Below are 20,541 nucleotides of genomic sequence, written 5' to 3'. Positions count from 1 at the left end.
GACTTTGCCATTACTGCAGCATTGCCACCATACGAAGACACTGTTGCTTCGTAACTCATCAAGAACTGCTTCGGGTCCGAATGGCCATCGAACATGGGAAGCTGGGGTGGCTTATAGGACGAAGGCCAAGGTGTAGCCTGCAGCTCAGCGGACAAAGGAGAAGCATCGTCGAAAACAAAATTTCCATGATGAAAATTGTCATACCAGTCATCTTCATTGAAGAAGCCCTCCTGATGAAGGTCTTTTTGTTGAGGCCTTCGGTTCTGCTCATCGTGGGTAAGATGACGGACTTCTTCAGAAGCTTCGTCTATCTGCCTCTGCAGCTCAGCTAGCCTGGCCATCTTCTCCTTCTTCCTCTGCACCTGTTGATGTAGCATCTCCATGTCCCTGATCTCTTGGTCTAGTTCATCCTCCTGAATCGTCGGGCTGACAGCCTTCCTCTTCTGGTTTCGGGCCTCCCGGAGAGAGACGGTCTCCTGGTTGGGGTCCAGCGGTTGCAGTGCTGCAGCCCCAGTCGCTGAAGCTTTCTTCGGCGCCATAGCGAGGGTCTATAGCTTCCGAAGGTGTTCAAAAAACTCGAAGTGGAAGTGAGTTCACCGGAGGTGGGCGCCAATGTTGGGGACTTGTTCTCAAATGCTAAGGGTTAAGAACAAGGCAACATAAAAAGTGTTAAGTGTTAAAGTCCTTCGTCCTTCGAAGCATTATGTCCCTTCGGGAAATAATGAGTTTCGGACGGAGGTCATAAGAGACATACCTTCGTAAACATAACAAGTAATGACGAAGGATTCATATAAAGCATGAAATATAATATAAGCATCATCATAGAATCATTTCTATTTTATTAACATGGAAAAATAGAAATGATTTCAAATTACAAATGTACCTTCGGTCCTGAGAGAAGATAAAAAGTACAAGCGTGACGCAAAAGCAAATGCCAAGTCAGCGTGAACAGTACGGGAGTACTGTTCATCTATTTATAGACGCGGGACGCAGCCCACGTAAAATTACATTTATGTCCATTACATTTGTCAATGACTTATGGAAATCTGACAAGGCCCACGTAGTCTTTTCATCTTTAAGTCGGTTCCCCTCTCTGCTATCGCGACGAAGCTTCCCTGCGCACAGCTTCGGCTGTGCACCATCCTTCGTGGAGCTTGGTAATCAGCCCGTCCTTCGTCTGGTTCAGGCTTCGTCCTGACCGCACTTCATGTTCGTAATTCTGAGTCCGAAGGTACCTGTTCACATAATCCACTTGGAAAACATTGTCAAATCATGTTTTTGAGGACCTTCGGAGGACGAAGGCCCCCAACAGCCATGAACTTCGCGTAGCATGGCCTCCCCAGTACGGCGTGGTAGGTTCCTCGGAACCCGACCACCTCGAACGTCAGGGTCTCCCTTCGGAAGTTGGAGGGCGTCCCGAAGCAGACGGGGAGGTCGAGTCATCCGAGGGGCTGGACGCGCTTCCCAGGGATGATCCCGTGGAAGGGCGCAGCGCCTGCTCGGACGGAGGACAGATCGACGCGCAGAAGCTTGAGGGTCTCGGCGTAGATGATGTTGAGGCAGCTGCCCCCATCCATCAGGAACTTGGTGAGCCTGACGTTGCCGACGACGGGGTCGACGACGAGCGGGTATTTCCCCAGGCTCGGCACATGGTCGGGGTGGTCGGCCTGGTCTAAGGTGATGGGCTTGTCGGACCAGTCTAGGTAGACTGGCGCCGCCACCTTCACCGAGCAGACCTCCCGGCGCTCTTGCTTGCGATGCCGAGCCGAGGCATTCGCCGCATGCCCTCCGTAGATCATGAAGCATTCGCGGACCTCGGGGAAATCTCCTGCTTGGTGATCTTCGTTCTTGTCGTCGTCGCGGGCCCTGCCACCCTCGGCGGGTGGCCCGGCCCTGTGGAAGTGGCGCCAAAGCATGACGCACTCCTCGAGAGTGTGCTTGACGGGCCCCTGATGGTAGGGGCACGGCTCCTTGAGCATCTTGTCGAAGAGGTTTGCACCTCCGGGGGGCTTCCGAGGGTTCTTGTACTCGGCGGCGGCGACAAGATCCGCGTCAGCGGCGTCGCGTTTCGATTGCGACTTCTTCTTGCCTTTCTTCTTGGCGCCGCGCGGAGCAGACGCCTCGGGAGCCTCTTCCGATGGGCGGCCCTGGGGCTGCTTGTCCTTTCGGAAGATAGCCTCGACTGCCTCCTGGCCAGAGGCGAACTTGGTGGCGATGTCCATCAGCTCGCTCGCCCTGGTGGGGGTCTTGCGACCCAGCTTGCTCACCAGGTCGCGGCAGGTGGTGCCAGTGAGGAACGCGCTGATGACATCTGAGTCGGTGATGTTGGGCAGCTCGGTGCGCTGCTTCGAGAATCGCCGGATGTAGTCCCGGAGCGACTCCCCCGGCTGTTGCCGGCAGCTTCGAAGGTCCCAGGAATTCCCGGGGCGCACATATGTGCCCTGGAAATTGCCGGCGAAGGCTTGGACCAAGTCGTCCCAGTTGGAGATCTGCCCCGGAGGCAGGTGCTCCAACCAGGCGCGAGCAGTGTCGGAGAGGAACAGGGGGAGGTTACGGATGATGAGGTTGTCGTCGTCCGTTCCACCCAGTTGGTAGGCCAGGCGGTAGTCCGCGAGCCACAGTTCCGGTCTCGTTTCCCCCGAGTACTTCGTGATAGTAGTCGGGGGTCGGAACCGGGTCGGGAATGGCGCCCGTCGGATGGCCCGACTGAAGGCCTGCGGACCGGGTGGTTCGAGCGAGGGACTCCGATCCTCCCCGCTGTCGTAGCGCCCCCCACGCCTGGGGTGGTAGCCTCGGCGCACCCTTTCGTCGAGGTGGGCCCGACGGTCGTGTCGATGGTGCTCGTTGCCGAGGTGGCCCGGGGCCGCAGGCGCGATGTTGCGCGTGCGCCCGGTGTAGACCGAGGCTTCCCGCATGAATCGGGAAGTCGCGACATGAGGTTCCGAGGGGTACCCCTGCCTTCGGGAGGCAGTGCTCTCGGCCCGTCGGGCCGCAGCGCCTTCCAGGAGATTCTTGAGTTCCCCTGGATTCGCCGACCCTCGGTGGTTGATGGCTCCGGCATCGCGCGGAGGAGCATCGCTGCGGCTGCCAGGTTCTGGCCAACCCCGCTGGATGCGGGCGGCGGCCTGACCCTAACATCGTTGGCGACGCGGTGCTGGAGACCTTGGGGCAGGTGACGTATTTCTCCGGCCAGGGGTTGGCCCGCCCATACCTGCCCGACGTCTCGACGGATCGGCTCAAGCGCTCCTGTTCCCTCGTTGAGCCTGGCCTGCGCCTCGCGGACTTGCTCGAGTTGTGGGTCGTAACCCCCCGCCGGAGCGGGGACCACAGCTAGCTCCCGTGGGATGTCGGCGCGAGGCACCGGCCTAGGAAGATCACCGTCCTCCGGCATGCCAAGATGGTTGCCTTCGGAGGGATCCCCTAGCTCAATGTGGAAACATTCGCGGCTTGGGCCGCAGCTCTCGTCGTCAAGGCTGCGGCTTCCGTCGAAACAGTCGGAGAGGCAGTAGTCACATGCGGTCATGAAGTCCCGCATGGCACTGGGGTTGCCAAGTCCGGAGAAATCCCAACAGACGCTGGGATCGTCATCTTCCTCGGACCCAGAGGGCCCGTAGGTTGAGACGTCCGTCAACCGGTCCCAAGGCGACCGCATACGAAACCCCAGTGGGGTTGCACTCGCCTCAATGAGAGCGCCCGCCAAAGCGAGGTCGTTTGGCGGGTTGAGGCCGAGTCGAAATGACGTAAGATGGGAGTTAGTCGGTACCTTTTGGTCGACGAGGAGCGACGTAGTCACATCGGGGACTGGTTGCACCGTCATCCCAGGTACGAGGGCGACGTCCTGCAGGCTTTCCGCGAGCGCGCTGGCGTCGTCTTCTTGCTCGGGGTCAGCGTGTCGCGGGGGGACGGCGCTTGCCTTCGTCTCGAACGCGAGGTCGACGTCCGACGTGCCTTCCGTCGGGGCGTCGGGGGCGTCGGGGGCGTCGATTCGCTCGACGGCCGACAAAGCGCGGCCTCCCGCTTGGCCTTGATGGCCCCGCCTCCTCCTCCGTTGGCAGGGGAGAGGACGGAGCGAGCTCGAATGTTGTTCTTCCACCACGCGGGGAAGATGTCGTCGATTCCGCCGTCGGCGGGCGGGTTGTCGGCCGCCATTGTCGTTGTCGCGCGGCGGTGGAAGGAGTATCATGTCGTAGCTGCCGTCGAAGGACATGAACTCAAGACTCCCGAAACGAAGTACCGTCCCGGGCCGGAGAGGTCGCTGGAGACTGCCCATCTGGAGCTTGACGGGAAGCTGTTCGTCAGCACGCAGCAGGCCCCTACCTGGCGCGCCAACTGTCGGCGTTTCGAGACAGGGGGGTCCCTAAGCCGACGAGTGAGTGTGCTGCGTGCCCCAGCCCAGATGGGTCGAGCGCGTGGGCGAGCGCGAAGGGGGGAGAGGCGAGGTGGCCGGAGACGGGCGTGAGAGAGGTGGAAGTCCCGCGGCCTTCGTGTTCGTCCCGCGCCCAGGTCGGGTGCGCTTGCAGTAGGGGGGTTACAAGCGTCCACGCGGGTGAGGGAAGCGAGCGGCCCCAAGAGAGCGCCTGTCCCGTCCTCGGTCCCGCGCGGCCAACCTTCTCTAAGAAGGCCCTGGTCCTCCCTTTTATAGTCGTAAGGAGAGGATCCAGGTGTACAATGGGGGGTGTAGCAGAGTGCTACGTGTCTAGCGGAGAGAGGTCTTGGCACCTTGCTGGCGTGATGTCGTGGCTGTCGGAGGAGCGACGGAGCCTGGCGGAGGGACAGCTGTTGGAGCGGTCGAGTCCTTGCTGACGTCGCCCTGCTTCCGTAAGAGAGCTGAGAGCCGCCGTCGTCACAGAGCTCGTGGAGCGCCTTCATTGCCCATCCGGCGGAGCTGGCCGGATGGGACGCCGGTCTTGTTCTCCGTGACCCGAGTCGGCTCGGGGTAGGATGATGATGGCGCTTCCTGTTGACGTGGCGGGCCTGTGCCCTAGGCAGGGCGACGTGGGGGCTCCTCCGAAGCCGAGGTCGAGTCTGTCTTCCGTTGCCGAGGCCGAGCCCGAGCCCCCGGGTCGGGCGAGGCGGAGATCGTTTGGCCGAGGCTAGTGCGGAGTCCGAGCCCTGGGGTCGGGCGAGGCGGAGTTTCGTCGTCTTCCGGGTCTTAGCCCGAGTCCGAGCCCTGGGGTCGGGCGGAGCAGAGTTCGTCGTCTTTCGGGTCTTAGCCCGAGTCTGAGCCCTGGGGTCGGGCGGAGCGGAATTCGCCGTCTTCCGGGTCTTAGCCCGAGTCCGAGCCCTGGGGTCGGGCGGAGCGGAGTTCGTCGTCTTCCGGGTCTTAGCCCGAGTCCGAGCCCTGGGGTCGGGCGGAGCGGAGTTCGCCGTCTTCCGGGTCTTAGCCCGAGCCCGAGCCCTGGGGTCGGGCGGAGCGGAGTTCGCCGTCTTCCGGGTCTTAGCCCGAGTCCGAGCCCTGGGGTCGGGCGGAGCGGAGTTCGCCGTCTTCTGGGTCTTAGCCCGAGTCCGAGCCCTGGGGTCGGGCGGAGCGGAGTTTCCCATGGCGCCTTCGGCAGGGCCTGACTGCCTGTCAGACTCACTCTGTCGAGTGGCACTGCAGTCGGAGTGGCGCAGGCGGCGCTGTCCTTCTGTCAGACTGGTCAGTGGAGCGGTGGAGTGACGGCGGTCACTTCGGCTCTGCCGGGGGGCGCGTGTCAGGATAAAGGTGTCAGGCCACCTTTGCGTTAAATGCTCCTGCAACCTGGTCAGTCGGTGCGGCGATTTAGTCAGGGTTGCTTCTAAGCGAAGCCAAGGCCTCGGGCGAGCCGGAGGTGTGTCCGCCGTAAAATGGGGGGCCTCGGGCGAGACGGAAGTCTCTCGAGGTCGGCTGCCCTTGGCCGAGGCTAGGCTCGGGCGAAGCGTGATCGAGTCACTCGTATGGACTGATCCCCGACTTAATCATACCCATCAGGCCTTTGCAGCTTTATGCTGATGGGGGTTACCAGCTGAGAATTAGGCGTCTTGAGGGTACCCCTAATTATGGTCCCCGACAATTTTAGCAACGAATAAAACATGTAAAGCATAAGAAATAATGTAAACAAGAACATTATTATATATATTTCCCAGTATATAATTGTAAGTTAACATAGAAACAATATTGAATAACATTTGGTACCTTTGGATTGACAGAAAACAAAGGTACAAGCATGACGCAAAAGCAAATGCCAAGTCCGTTTGAACAGTACGGGGGTACTGTTCATCTATTTATAGGCACAGGACGCAGCCTGTGAGAAATTACATTCATGCCCTTTACATTTATTGTTAACTTATGTACAATCCTATGAGGACTAGATAGCCTTTTCCCCTTTAAGTCGGTTCCTTTTTCCGCCATTTAGCCGAAGCTTTCTTGCACATAGCTTCGGGATTGACTCGACCTTTGTCCCGATCGACCTTCGTCCCGATCATGCGTTCCATATTATATATGCATTTGACCTAAGTCCGAAGGTACCTATTTACATGTCACACTTGGAAAATATTGTTAAATCACATTTTTGAGGACCTTCGGAGGACGAAGGCCCCCAACAGTAGCCCCTCGCAATATTAATTTGTTTAGAATAACAAATTCAGATTGCGATATGGACGAAGGCCCTAAGCCGAAGGTCTGAAAAAATACCTTCCCTTTGCTAGAATAGCAACAATCAATGACACACAGGACCCTCCAATTTGGAGCGTGCTGAGCGTATAAATAAGAACTCACATCCGCCGCATTTGGTATGTTGCATGTGCCATTTGCTTTATTTTCTCAATCTCATAGCTCTTGCTCACTAACGCTTGCTGGTTTTTCAAGCTTTTTAGCTTCGGGTTGAAGGACACGTTTTCGTCAGTTCCGAAGATAAGATGTCTCAATTCAAGAAGACAGTTGCTGAGACGAAGCTAATCGAAGAGGAGAAGCTTCTTGAGGAGAAGACTGCTAGATTTGTTGAGTCAATAGCGAAAACGAATACAGAGAAGATTACTAAAGAAATTTTGGAAGGCTTGTCTGAAGATACTGATGATAGTGACAACTATGATGTGGAGAGTGGGGGCGAAGACTCTGAAGATCGGCCCTGGCGACCAAGTCATGCAGTCTTCGGGAAATCAACTATCAAGCAGAGTCATCTTGATAATATGAGAGGAAGATATTTTCGAGATTTGTCTATTGTGAGGGCTGACGCAGACAGAGCCATTCCTGCTACCGAAGAAAACGAAGTTGTAATCTACCGAAGCTTCTTCAAAGCTGGACTTCGGTTCCCCTTAAGCAGATTTGTGGTTGAAGTTTTAAAGATATATCAGATTTTCCTTCACCAGATCACTCCCGAAGCAATTATTAGAATGGGGATCTTCGTCTGGGCTGTGAGGAGTCAAGGTCTAGAACCAAGCGCAAGATGTTTTTGCAGTATGCACGAGCTTTCGTATGAGACAAAGCCGTGGGGCAAGGAACAATATCATAACAATTTTGGGTGCTATAGCTTTGTTGCTCACTCTGGCGCAAGCTACCCAGTGCCAACGTTTCGAAAGAGATGGCCCGGGGCCTGGATGGAAGAATGATTTTACGTGAAAAATAATTTGAAGGCAAGAGAAGATATTAAAGGAATCATCATGTGACCCATTTGGTCCCGCTTCGGTCTCTGAAAGCCGAAGGTAGAAATTGATGAGGCAGCCAAAGCATGCCGAAGGGCCTTCAGCACAGTTTGTTCTTTTATTGGAACAAGATACTTAGTTCAAGAACATGTAGCCTACAGGATATGGCCACTGATAGAGAACTGAGAAATGCCAGAAGAGACCATCACTAACCCTAACGAAGGTGGTTTAGTTCGATTGAAATATACCATCAGGTTTGGAGACCAGTTTATCGAACCAAATGATGACTGGCTGAAATGTGTTGAAAATACTAGTGATGAACTACTTGGAGCATACTCCAAGTCTGAAGATAATGCACTATCTGCGGCCTTCGGGAGACGGAAAAAGAAAAGACTAAATAGGGTTTTTGATGCTATTGGATTTGTGTACCCTGACTATCGCTACCCACCGCGGGGGCAGAAAAGAAAGGGTGCAACTTCTGGGAAGGCTGCTGCTTCGGCTGCTTCAAGCGAGCCCGCACCGAAGAGGAAAAAGTTGAAGGTCCTTACTCACCGACCGCGCTACATTGAACCGGCCATAGTGCCTGAATTTGGCGGTGAGACTTCTTCAGCTATTTAAACCAAAGGACTTGCTCTTACGCAGAGGATTGAAGAGCCGGCTGCAATGCCGAAGACTGACAAAATTGAAGAACCGAGAATCGAAGGGACGAAAACATTAGAAGTTCTAAGCCCTTCGGCAGGAGTGGAGGTGCTGAAGACACAAAAAGATCTAGCAGCAACCCCCAAGATAAAAAGGATGGCTAGTGTACTAGATGTGCTGGAGACTATAAAAGCTTCAAGCTCTACTTCAGGGAAAATTGCCAAGGCTTTGAAAGCGCAGATTGAAACCGAGACAAAGCTGACCGAAGCCGAAGCTACAATGAGCCAGGCTGACACCGAAGCTGGGCCTTCAGAGCCCGCCAAGGAGAAATCCTCGGAAATTGGAGAAAAGGCAGCGGAGGAAGAAGCTATAGAACAGATTTTGCCTGAAAAAGCTATCGCTCCTACTCCTGAAGCGCCTTCTGAAGTCCTTGATTATATTATTCGACACGCTTCGGGAAAAAGATTATCTGAAGAAGAAATTTTTGAAGCTAAACACTATGCCCGAGAACTGAAGTACCCAAAAGGGGCCTTAGTGTTTAATGGCACAGATGAAGATGACTTCTTGTACTGCCTCCCAGACAACAAAGAATTATCTGTCTGCTGGGAGATGGCCAGAAGTATGGGGTTCCCGAAGCTTGAAGCTGGCCTCTGCGCCATGACGAAGGACGATCTTGCGGATAGCCTTGCATATAACAGTGTGAAGGTACAAAAATTGTGTATTTGGAAGTTTATGAATTTTGAATTATTCTTTTGTTCTTATATTAACCCATTTATTCTTTCGTACAGGGCTTAATACTTAGCAACGCCTTAAGGGCGCAAAAGAATGCTGAAGATGAGAGCTGCACTATTGCTCTCAACAACCTTCGAACAAAGGTTATCAAGCTGAGAAACGAAGCCTTGGAAAAAGACAATTCTACTTACAATGGTGGACAAAGTAAAGGGGGATGAAGCTAACTTCAAGGCTCAATCTAAAATCCAAAGAAATGAGATTGAAAACCTTCAAAAACAACTGGCCGAAGCCAAATTGAAATGCGTTATTGCTGAAGTTGACCGAGATGCCAGTGAGTACTGGAAAAATTATTTTGAAAAAACAGTTGCACAGCTTCGCTCATCAAAAGATAGATGTTTTGAAAAGTCTGTAGAATGCGTCAAAAAGATAAAAACTAGCTTCGCCAACGTGGGCGCGTACTCGAGCGAAGACAACTTCATAAGAGGCGATCCTGAGGGCGTAATTGAGTGGATCAGCAGCGAAGCCGAAGCTTTTGAAGAAATTTTGAGCGACCGCGGGGACGTCTGCGCGTTCTCTGGTGCGAGAGGAGTTGCAGCTATTTTGGAGAAAGCAGGGTGCGAACATGTTAAAACTTTGGCCCAGACCGAAGCTGCTTTCTCTATTGGTGATACGAAGGACCCCTCGGCCGAAGCAAGCTTAATAGGTGGAAATTTTTTTACTGATATCTAGGAAAATGGTGGCCGAGGGATGGCCCATGAAATAATGAAAATGAGAGAAAAAGACATTCATGACGCTCGACAAGCAACAAAAGTAGCTGAAAAAGCTGCGGAACTTGAAAGACGGATATGTATTACTTAATGGCTTTTAACTTTGTTGTTTATTTTTGTGATTTCGAACTAATTTATATCTTCTACTGTAGCTGAACTATCTCCTCCCCCAGAGCCCTTCGACCCACTGGCCGACCCAGAGACAAAGAAGGCAATAGAAATTATTAATATGGCCGAAGCTATTGTGGACGAAGTTGTCACCAAATTACTAACCGAAGCTGCAGAAAAAGTCCTGAAGGAAGAAGAATAGCTATTTGTAAAAAACATTGCTAGAATATTAATGTAACATTTGGTGGAATATGCTTGTAATATTTGGTGCTCATAGGTTTTGAATGTAATATATGAATGGTTTTGTAATTCATTTCTTTGCGATGCATGAAACTTTTATGTACATACCGTTTTTGAGCCTTCGGTGAAAAAAAACATCTTCCCTTCTTTTCATGCTTCGTAAAGAAGAGCTTTTATGCTTCGTAAAAAATCCTCCAAGCATCGCAAAAACATTAATGCTTCGTCAACAATAGATTTTTTCCTCCACATCAGGGCTGATGAAGCTATATTTCTTCAAAACTTATTTTGTGCCTTAGCACAATTTCACTTTTTCGAAGCATTCTCCGAAGGTCAACATTGTATCCCCTTCTTGTGCCATTGATGCAATATGATGTATGATGTTATGTTATGCGAAATGATTGATGATGTAATGTTATGCAAAATGATATTTATGCCGAAGACACACACTCACATCCCCATAGTGGAATACACAATCTTTTTGCCGCTTATTTTTCGGCTTCACCGCTTATTTTTCGGTGTATCAGCGCTGACTTTTCGCTGTAAGTTCTGCATTCCCTTAGGAACGTCTTTTGAACTTCTTCGCCTTCTATTTCGGCAGTATTCGCGTTGACTTTTCGCGCTTCGCCTTATATTTCGGCGGTATTTGGCTCTGCATTCCCTTTGGAATGACTTTTGAGCAGAAAACTTACACTGCGCTCTCTTAGGAACGACTTTTTGTATCTTCGGCAAACTTACGCTGCGTTCCTTAGAACGACTTTTTGTAGCTTCGGTGATACTTGTAATGTGATTTTTAGCCCCGCGTTCCCTTAGGAACGACTTTTGTGCTTCAGCGACTTTTTGGACTTCGTGAGTCTGTGGAGAAGATATATTTCACTATGGCAAAAATGAAGCTATTACAAGAAATTGAAAATGACAAGAGAACTAGGTTTTCAATAATTGTTAAAAAAATGACAATGAATATAAAAACTGTTTTAGGGGTAGGATATCTCTCAATAGATATGCTTCGATTCTGGCATAGTACTGTTGACTGTGCGAGCTTCGGACTCCTCCCTGAAATCTCGCTGCTGATGGGTCTGTTGGCTCCCTTCTGGCTGCTGACCTCGTGAATATACAAGTTGTAGTGGTGGCGGAGGTGGGGGTTGTGGCCAAGATGCTTGTGGCTGGCTAGCCGAAGCAACAGAAGCTGCAGGATGGTTACCCACATACTCTGGTATGTAGGGTGAGTGATACGAAGTAGTGTGCATGACCTGCTTCGGCTGGTTCTGCTGAGCTGCGGCTTCTGCTATTTTCTTTTGTTTCTGAATGGTTACATGGCACATCCTTGTAGTATGGCCCTTGTCATCACCACAGAATAAGCAATAAATTTTTCTAGGCTGATCCCCAAACCTTCCTCTGAGGCCCCTGGCGCCTCTGCCTCTTGGAGCTGGCGGCCGGAAAAAGCTTTGTTGCTGCCCCGAAGCTTGCGAGGAATACTGTGGCCTCTGTTGTTGACTTCCTCTGTCATCACTCTGAGCAGAGTTGTGAATTGACTTGACGTGCCTCGGATGGATTCTTCCTCCGAAGCCTCTGGTCATTTCAGAGAACCTATATGCTTCCTCCCTTCTTTGGCGAAAGTCATTGTCAGCTCGGATATACTCATCCATCTTCTGGAGCAGCTTCTCGAGAGTCTGTGGGGGCTTTATAGCAAAATACTGGGCAGTTGGTCCTGTACGAAGCCCCTTGATCATGGCCACAATGATAATTTCATTGGGCACCGTAGGCGCTTGTGCTCTAAGACACAAGAACCTTCGGACATATGCCTAGAGGTACTCCTCATGATCTTGCGTGCATTGGAACAGAGCCTGAGCTGTGACTGGCTTTGTCTGAAAGCCCTGGAAACTTGTCACCAGCATATCCTTGAGCTTCTGCCATGAAGTGATAGTTCCTGGCCGAAGAGAAGAATACCACATTTGAGCCACATTCTTAACTGCCATGACGAAGGACTTGGCCATGAGAGCTGCATTGCCTCCATTTGAAGATATAGTTGCTTCATAACTCATCAAAAACTGCTTCGGGTCTGAATGCCCATCATACATTGGAAGCTGAGGTGGCTTGTATGATGGGGGCCACAGGATAGCCTACAGTTCTGCTGCTAAGGGAGAAACATCATCAAAAGTAAAGGTATCATGATTAAAATCATCATATCATCCATCGTCGTTGAACAAGCCCTCTTGATGAAGCTCCCCGTGTTGGGGCCTTCGATCTTGCTCGTCTTGAGCAAGGTGGCGTACTTCTTCAGTGGCTTCGTCAATCTGCCTTTGAAGGTCAGTTAGTCGGGTCATCTTCTCCTTCTTCTTTTGTACTTGCTGATGAAGCATCTCCATGTTTCTCATTTCTTGGTCCAACTCGTCCTCCTGGAGTGTTGGACTAGTGGCCTTCCTCTTCTGGCTTCGGGCCTCTCGAAGAGAAAGGGTCTCCTGATTTAGGTCCAGTGGCTGCAGAGCGGCAGCCCCTGGTGCTGAAACTTTCTTCGGTGGCATGATGAAGGTCAATGCTTGCCGAAGGTGGTCGAAAAGAGTTCATCGGAGGTGGGCGCCAATGTTGGGGACTTGTTCTCAAATGCTATGAATCAAGAACAAGGCAACACAAAATGTTAAATGTTAAAGTCCTTCGTCCTTCGAAGCATTATTTCCTCAAGGATATAATGGTCTTTGGACGAAGGTCATGAAGGACATACCTTCATCATCTCTTCATATATGTATATATGCATTAATATTAGCAACAAATAAAACATGTAAAGCATAAGAAATAATGTAAACAACAACATTATTATATATATTTCCCAGTATATGATTGTAAGTTAACATAGAAACAATATTGAATAACATTTGGTACCTTCGGATTGACAGAAAACAAAGGTACAAGCATGACGCAAAAGCAAATGTCAAGTCCGCTTGAACAGTACGGGGGTACTATTCATCTATTTATAGGCACAAGACGCAGCCTGTGAGAAATTACATTCATGCCCTTTACATTTATTGTTAACTTATGTACAATCCTATGAGGACTAGATAGCCTTTTCCCCTTTAAGTCGGTTCCTTTTTCCGCCATTTAGCCGAAGCTTTCTTGCACATAGCTTCGGGATTGACTCGACCTTCGTCCCGATCGACCTTCGTCCCAATCATGCTTTTCGTATTATATATGCTTTTGACCTGAGCCCGAAGGTACCTATTTACATGTCACACTTGGAAAATATTGTTAAATCACATTTTTGAGGACCTTCGGAGGACGAAGGCCCCCAACAATTTCAGTCCTCCAATCTTCACTATGTACTGGAGAAATGGCAAGCACTTATCTCTCCATGAGTTCAACCGAAGGTGCCTTTATTGTTTCAAAAAATACTTTCGAAGGTAAAGGGAGCCCTGAGCCGCTGATTTGGCTAACAAATCTGCATGCTCATTTTCGCCTCTTGGAATGTTCTTGATAGAGAAACCTTTGAAAGAAGCCTCCAACCTTCGAACTGTATCCAGATATTTTTCAAGTTTCGGATCTCTTGCCTTGCTACTTTTATCTACATGGCCAGAAATGACTTGAGAATCAGTTTTCAGAATAGCCCTTCTTATTCCCATTGCCCTTAACTTCCAAAGCCCCAACAAGAGTGCTTCGTATTCGGCAATATTATTTGTACAACTGAAGTCTAGTTTGGCTGCATAACATGTTCTGACTTTCGAAGGTGCTACTAGAACAGCAGCTGCTCCTGCGCCGAAGGTTCCCCAAGAACCATCGCAGAACACTGTCCAAGCTTCGGCATTTTTATTTGTCTCTTCTTCCTGAGCCCCTCGCGTCCAATCAGCGATGAAGTCTGCTAACGCCTGGGACTAAATTGAAGATCTATGCACATAATCAATGGTGAATTCATTAAGCTCTGCAACCCATTTTCCAATTCTTCCAGTGGCCTCTCTGTTCCTCATGATGTCCTTTAGAGGTTGTGACGAAGGAACAATTATGTGGTATGCTTGAAAATAATGCCGAAGCTTTCTGGAAGCCATTAACACAGCATATAATACCTTCTCCAATTCTGTGTAATTTTTCTTTGATGGGCTTAGAACTTCGGAGACGAAGTATATTGGAGCTTGCTTTTTAGCCTGACCATCTAGCTTTTCCTGTACCAGTGTCGCACTCACTCCAGAATGTGAAGCTGCTACATATAAGAGCAATGGAGCCTCTGGCGCAGGTGGAGTTAATGTTGTTAAATCAATCAAATATTGTTTCAACTCTTCAAAAGCTTTTTGTTGTACCGGGCCCCATTGAAAGACTTCGGCTGACTTCAGTATTTCAAAAAATGGCAGATTTCTTTCCGCTGATCGGGATATGAATATGTTTAATGATGCTAATCTTCCTTCCAGCCGTTGAGCCCCTTTCTTTGTGCTTGGTGGCTCCATCCGAAGGATAGCTTCGATCTTGCTTAGGTTAGCTTCAATTCCTTTCGTTGATACCAGACAACCAAGGAACTTGCCTTTCTTCACTCCAAAAACACATTTTTCTGGATTTAATTTCAGGCCAGCTTGCCTGAAATTGGCAAATGTTTCTTGCAAATCAGCAATGTGATTTTTCTTGCTTCGTGCTTTTCAATATGATATCATCAACATAAGTCAACACATTTCTACCTATTTGAGAATGAAAGACCTTGGTTATCATTCTGCTGAAGCTTCCTCCAGCATTCTTGAGCCCCTCAGGCATCCGAAGATAGCAATAGGTGCCACTGGGAGTTATGAAGCTAGTCTTTGGCTCATCTTCCTTCTTCATCCAGATTTGATGATAGCCTGAATAACAATCCAATAGACTCATGAGCTCTGAAGAAGCTGCTGCATCTACAAGAGAGTCTATTCTTGGTAGCGGGAATTCGTCTTTTGGGCATGCCTTGTTAAGATCTGTGAAGTCAATGCACATTCTCCATTTACCATTGGCCTTCTTCACCATGACAGTATTGGCTAACCACTCTGGGTATTTTACCTCTCTGATAACACCAGCACTGAGAAGCCTTTTCACTTCGTTCCGAGCACCTTCGGCTTTATCATCAGACATTTTCCGAAGCCTCTGCTTTCTTGGCCTGAAAGATAGGTCCACATTGAGTGAATGTTCAATGACATCTCTGTTGACACCACAAAGATCATTGGCTGACCAAGCAAAGACATCTTTGTTGTTGAATAAAAATCTTATCAAAGTTTTTTCTTGGTCTTCAGATAGCTGAGACCCCAGCAGTACTTTTTGCTCTACTATGTCTTCACATAGAAGCATAGGCTTCGGCTGATCTGCCGAAGCAGCCTTCTCTCTTTTGTATTTGTACTGTTCACAGGCTTCGACTCCATCTATGTTGTGAATTGCCTTTGAATCTGTCCAGTTTCCTTCAGCTTTCCTAGCGGCTTCCTGACTCCCATGAACAACAATGGGCCCTTGTTCCGAAGGTATCTTTATGCATAGATATGCTGGATGAAGTATTGCTTCGAAAGCATTAAGTGTCCCATGACCAATGATTGCATTGTAGGGGTATTCCATGTCAACAATGTCAAACACAACCTATTCAGTCATTGTATTGTGGACGAAGCCAAAGGTCACTGGCATCGTGATTTTGTCGAGTGCTACAATCTGCCTTCCTTCGAAGCCACAAAGAGGGTGTGTAGCATCATGAATCTTATCTTCTAGCTCTTGCATCTGTCTGAAGGCCTTAGCAAATATGATATTCACTGCAGTGCCTGTATCAACCAGAACATTATGGACCAAAAATCCCTTGATGACACAAGATATGACCATAGCATCATTGTGAGGGTAATCTTTGAGCTGAAGGTCCTCCTGGGAGAAGGTGATTGGGATGTGGGACCATTTTGACTTGATGAAGGGTCCCTGCACCCCAACATGATGCACCCTTCTCTGTGCTTCCTTCTTCTGCTTCTTGTTAGCCGACTCTGAACTTGAGCCGCTTGTAATCGGGAGCACCAGCTTCGTAGCCGAAGGTGCTACGACTTGATTGTTGAACGAAGCCATCAGCTCAAAAGTGGAAGTGAGTTCACCGGAGGTGGGCGCCAATGTTGGGGACTTGTTCTCAATTGCTACAAATTAAGAACAAGGCAACACAAAATGTTAAAGGTTAAGGCCCTTCGTCCTTCGAAGCATTATCTCCCTTAGGGCATAATGATCTTCAGACGAATGTCATGAAGGTCATACCTTCATGATTGCAGTATACATTAATGAAAGAAGAAGCATGTAAGACATAGAAAGCAACATGAATACTTATATAACATTATCAATTCAACTTTATTATATCATGAATAAATAGTAATAATATAGAATTACATTTGTACCTTTGGCTTGACAAAAGGAAATAGTACAAGCGTAATGCACGAGCGAGTATAAGTCAGCGTGAACAGTACGGGGGTACTGTTCATCTATTTATATGTGTAAGGAAAATTGACCCCAGGCCATTTGGCTTATTGAGTTTTGGTGTTTGATGAACAACACAATCCGTGAACTAATAAGTTTTCTAGTGTTTGTGTTTGTAGTTCACAGGATGCAAGATTTACTTGGACTAAGGAATTGAGGAAAGCAACACCTCAAAAGAAGACATTAAGAAGATCAAAGAAAAGTCCAAGTGTGCTGCTGCGGACTATCTGTGCGAGGCGCACCGGACTGTCCGGTGGCACACCGGACTGTCCGGTGCCCACACGCCGGACTGTCCGGTGCACCAGGGAACTCCAGCCCAACGGCTAGTTCCAGGTGACACTCGGAGAAAAGACCACCGGACTGTCCGGTGTGAAAAGCCTGCGGCGCCAACGGTCACCTGCTCTGACAGGGCAACGGCTAGGAGCACTGGACAGGCTACAGTGCGTTGTCCAGTGCACCACCGGACTGTCCGGTGTGCCGCAGAGAACAACAACTTTTCTCCAACAGTTATTTTGGAGTTGGGGCCTATATATACTTCACCCAACCGGCCATTTGAAGGTGTGGGAGCCCAAGAGTCATACCAAGGCATATAGTAGATATTCCCAAGTGCTCTTACACCCCAAGTGCTTAATAGAATCACTCGGTGATTAGCGTAGGTGCTTTGCGAAGCGCTTAGGTTAGTTATACCGCTTTAGCGCTTGCTCTAGGTGAACCCTAGATTGTTGAGTGAGTTTAGATAAACCTCACAACTCCTCGGCTCTTACGCGGGCCGTTGTAATTGTACCGAGTGGGGCGAGAGTCTTGCGAGACCGTGACAACCGTGTTTGTGTATATTGTCAGGAAGATTATCTCCCTGCTACCACAACAAAGATATGGGAGCATCATCACCATCCTTCACAACATGGAGGACTTGAGTAACATGACCCCGACCATTGTGATTGGGAAAATCGCGGCTTTTGAGATGTCGCGAAAAATGTGTCGAGGAGAGGAGCCAGCTTCCTCAAGGCCATATGCTTTTGCATGTGATGAAAGGAAGGGCAAAAAGAAGGCTCCCACTCCAAGTTCCTCAAGTGAAGAAGAGGAAGAAGAAGAAAGTGATGATGATGAAGATAATCAACCATGCACATCATCCTCCAAGGACGAAGAAACAATCTGACGCGTCGGAAAGGTAATTGGGATGATCCGCAAGATTAATCTAATGGGTGTGCCCCTGCAAGTCGAAGATCTTCTCTTTAACATTGACAGGAAAAAGCAAAGAAAGAGAGGGTGCTTCGCATGTGGGGAGAAGGGCCACTTCAGGGACAACTGTCCAACTATGGCCGAACCCAAAAAGGAGAGGAGCAAAGGCAAGGCACTAACAAGTGTTAGAACTTGGGATGATTCTTCAAGTGAAGATGAACCTCCAAGGACGCGAAGCCACCGGTCCTCATCACGCTCATCACGATCATCACACAAATGCCTTATGGCAAGAGGTAAAATGAGCATTCCATCCTCTAGTGATGATAGTAGTGATGATGATGGTGAGGGAAAGCCCTCCGTAGATGAACTTGCGGAAGCCGTTAAATTTTTCTAGGATGTTTGCACTAAGCAAAAAGCTCAACTTAAAACTTTGAAAAATAAGTTGATTAGCTCCCAAAATGATTACAAAGGATTACTAGAAAATTTTGAAACTTTTGCAAACCTAAATTGTGAGCTGTCAACTAAAATTGAGCTATTAGAGTCTAGTGCTCCATCCACTGCTACTGATGATGGCCTTATCAAAAGGAATGAAAAACTTAAGGCTAAGTTAGCTAGCTCCCAAGATACCATTGAAAATTTGCTAGAGAAAATGGAAATTCTTAGCATATACAATAATGAGCTAACTACTAAGCTAGAAAACATTGGTAGCATCCCATCAGCATATTTAGTTGAAATACCTAAAATTATTAAGAAAGATGCTTCTACTTCTTGCTTTGATTTAATTGATAATTCTAACCTCTGCAACCAAGTTCTTGTTGAGAATATTTGTCGGCGTTTCGAGACAGGGGGGTCCCTAAGCCGACGAGTGAGTGTGCTGCGTGCCCCAGCCCAGATGGGTCGAGCGCGTGGGCGAGCACGAAGGGGGGAGAGGCGAGGCGGCCGGAGCCGAGCGTGAGAGAGGTGGAAGTCCCGCGGCCTTCGTGTTCGTCCCGCGCCCAGGTCAGGTGCGCTTGCAGTAGGGGGGTTACAAGCGTCCACGCGAGTGAGGGAAGCGAGCGGCCCCAAGAGAGCGCCTGTCCCGTCCTCGGTCCCGCGCGGCCAACCTCCTCTGAGAAGGCCCTGGTCCTTCCTTTTATAGTCGTAAGGAGAGGATCCAGGTGTACAATGGGGATGTAGCAGAGTGCTACGTGTCTAGCGGAGGGAGAGCTAGCGCCCTAGGTACATGCCAATGTGGCAGCCGGAGAGATCTGGGCACCCTGCTGGCGTGATGTCGTGGCTGTTGGAGGTGCGGCGGAGCCTGATGGAGGGACAGCTGTTGGAGCGGTCGAGTCCCTGCTGACGTTGTCCTGCTTCCGTAAGAGAGCTAGGGGCCGCCGTCGTCATAGAGCTTGTGGAGCGCCATCATTGCCTCTCTGGCGGAGCTGGCCGGATGAGACGCCGGTCTTGTTCTCCGTGACCCGAGTCGATTCGGGGTGGGATGATGATGGCGCCTCCTATTGACGTGGCGGTCTGTGCCCTAGGCAGGGCGACATGGGGTTTCCTCCGAAGCCGTGGTTGAGTCTGCCTTCTGTTGCCGTGGCCGAGCCCGAGCCAAGGGGTCGGGCGAGGCGGAAGTCGTTCGGCCGAGGCCAGGGCGGAGTCCGAGCCCTGGGGTCGGGCGAGGCGGAGTTTCGTCGTCTTCCGGGTCTTAGCCCGAGTCCGAGCCCTGGGATCGGGCGGAGCGGAGTTCGTCGTCTTCCGGGTCTTAGCCCGAGTCCGAGCCCTGGGGTCGGGCGGAGCGGAGTTCGCCGTCTTCCGGGTCTTAGCCCGAGTCCGAGCCCTGGGGTCGGGCGGAGCGGAGTTCGCCGTCTTCCGGGTCTTAGCCCGAGTCCGAGCCCTGGGGTCGGGCGGAGCGGAGTTCGCCGTCTTCCGGGTCTTAGCCCGAGTCCGAGCCCTGGGGTCGGGCGGAGCGGAGTTCGCCGTCTTCCGGGTCTTAGCCCGAGTCCGAGCCCTGGGGTCGGGCGGAGCGGAGTTCGCCGTCTTCCGGGTCTTAGCCCGAGTCCGAGCCCTGGGGTCGGGCGGAGCGGAGTTCGCCGCGGCGCCTTTGGCGAGGCCTGACTGCCTGTCAGACTTACTCTGTCGAGTGGCGCTGCAGTCGGAGTGGCGCAGGCGGCGCTGTCCTTCTGTCAGACTGGCCAGTGGAGCGGTGGAGTGACGGCGGTCACCTCGGCTCTGCCGGAGGCGCGTGTCAGGATAGAGGTGTCAGGCCTCCTGTGCGTTAAATGCCCCTGCAATTTGGTCAGTCGGTGTGGTGATTTAGTCAAGGTTGCTTCTGAGCGAAGCCAAGGCCTTGGGCGAGCCGGTGATGTGTCCGCCATAAAAAGGGGGCCTCGGGCGAGACGGAAGTCTCTCGAGGTCGGCTGCCTTCGGCCGAGGCTAGGCTCGGGTGAAGCGTGATCGAGCCACTCGTGTGGACTGATCCCTGACTTAATCGTACCCATCAGGCCTTTGCAGCTTTATGCTGATGGGGGTTACCAGCTGAGAATTAGGCGTCTTGAGGGTACCCCTAATTATGGTCCCCGACAGTAGCCCCCGAGCCTCGAAGGGAGTGTTAGCACTCGCTTGGAGGCTTTTGTCGCACTTTTTTGCAAGGGGACCAGCCTTTCTCGGTTGCATTTCGTTCCGGTGGGTGCGCGCGAGCGCACCCGCCGGGTGTAGCCCCCGAGGCCTCGGAGGAGTGGTTACACTCCTTCGAGGTCTTAATACTTTGGCTAGTCTGGTCGTTCCCTCATGCGAACTGGCCGTAGCCCGGGTGCACGGTCGGGGCCCAAGCTCTCGGGCTGGTATGTTGACGCTGTCAACGATTTGGCCGGAGCCGGTT

This window comes from Zea mays, chromosome 3 (genome assembly GCF_902167145.1).
Source record: "Zea mays cultivar B73 chromosome 3, Zm-B73-REFERENCE-NAM-5.0, whole genome shotgun sequence".
Classification (NCBI taxonomy): domain Eukaryota; kingdom Viridiplantae; phylum Streptophyta; class Magnoliopsida; order Poales; family Poaceae; genus Zea; species Zea mays.
The sequence above is the reverse complement of the archived record's forward strand: the minus strand, read 5'-3'. Positions refer to the sequence as shown.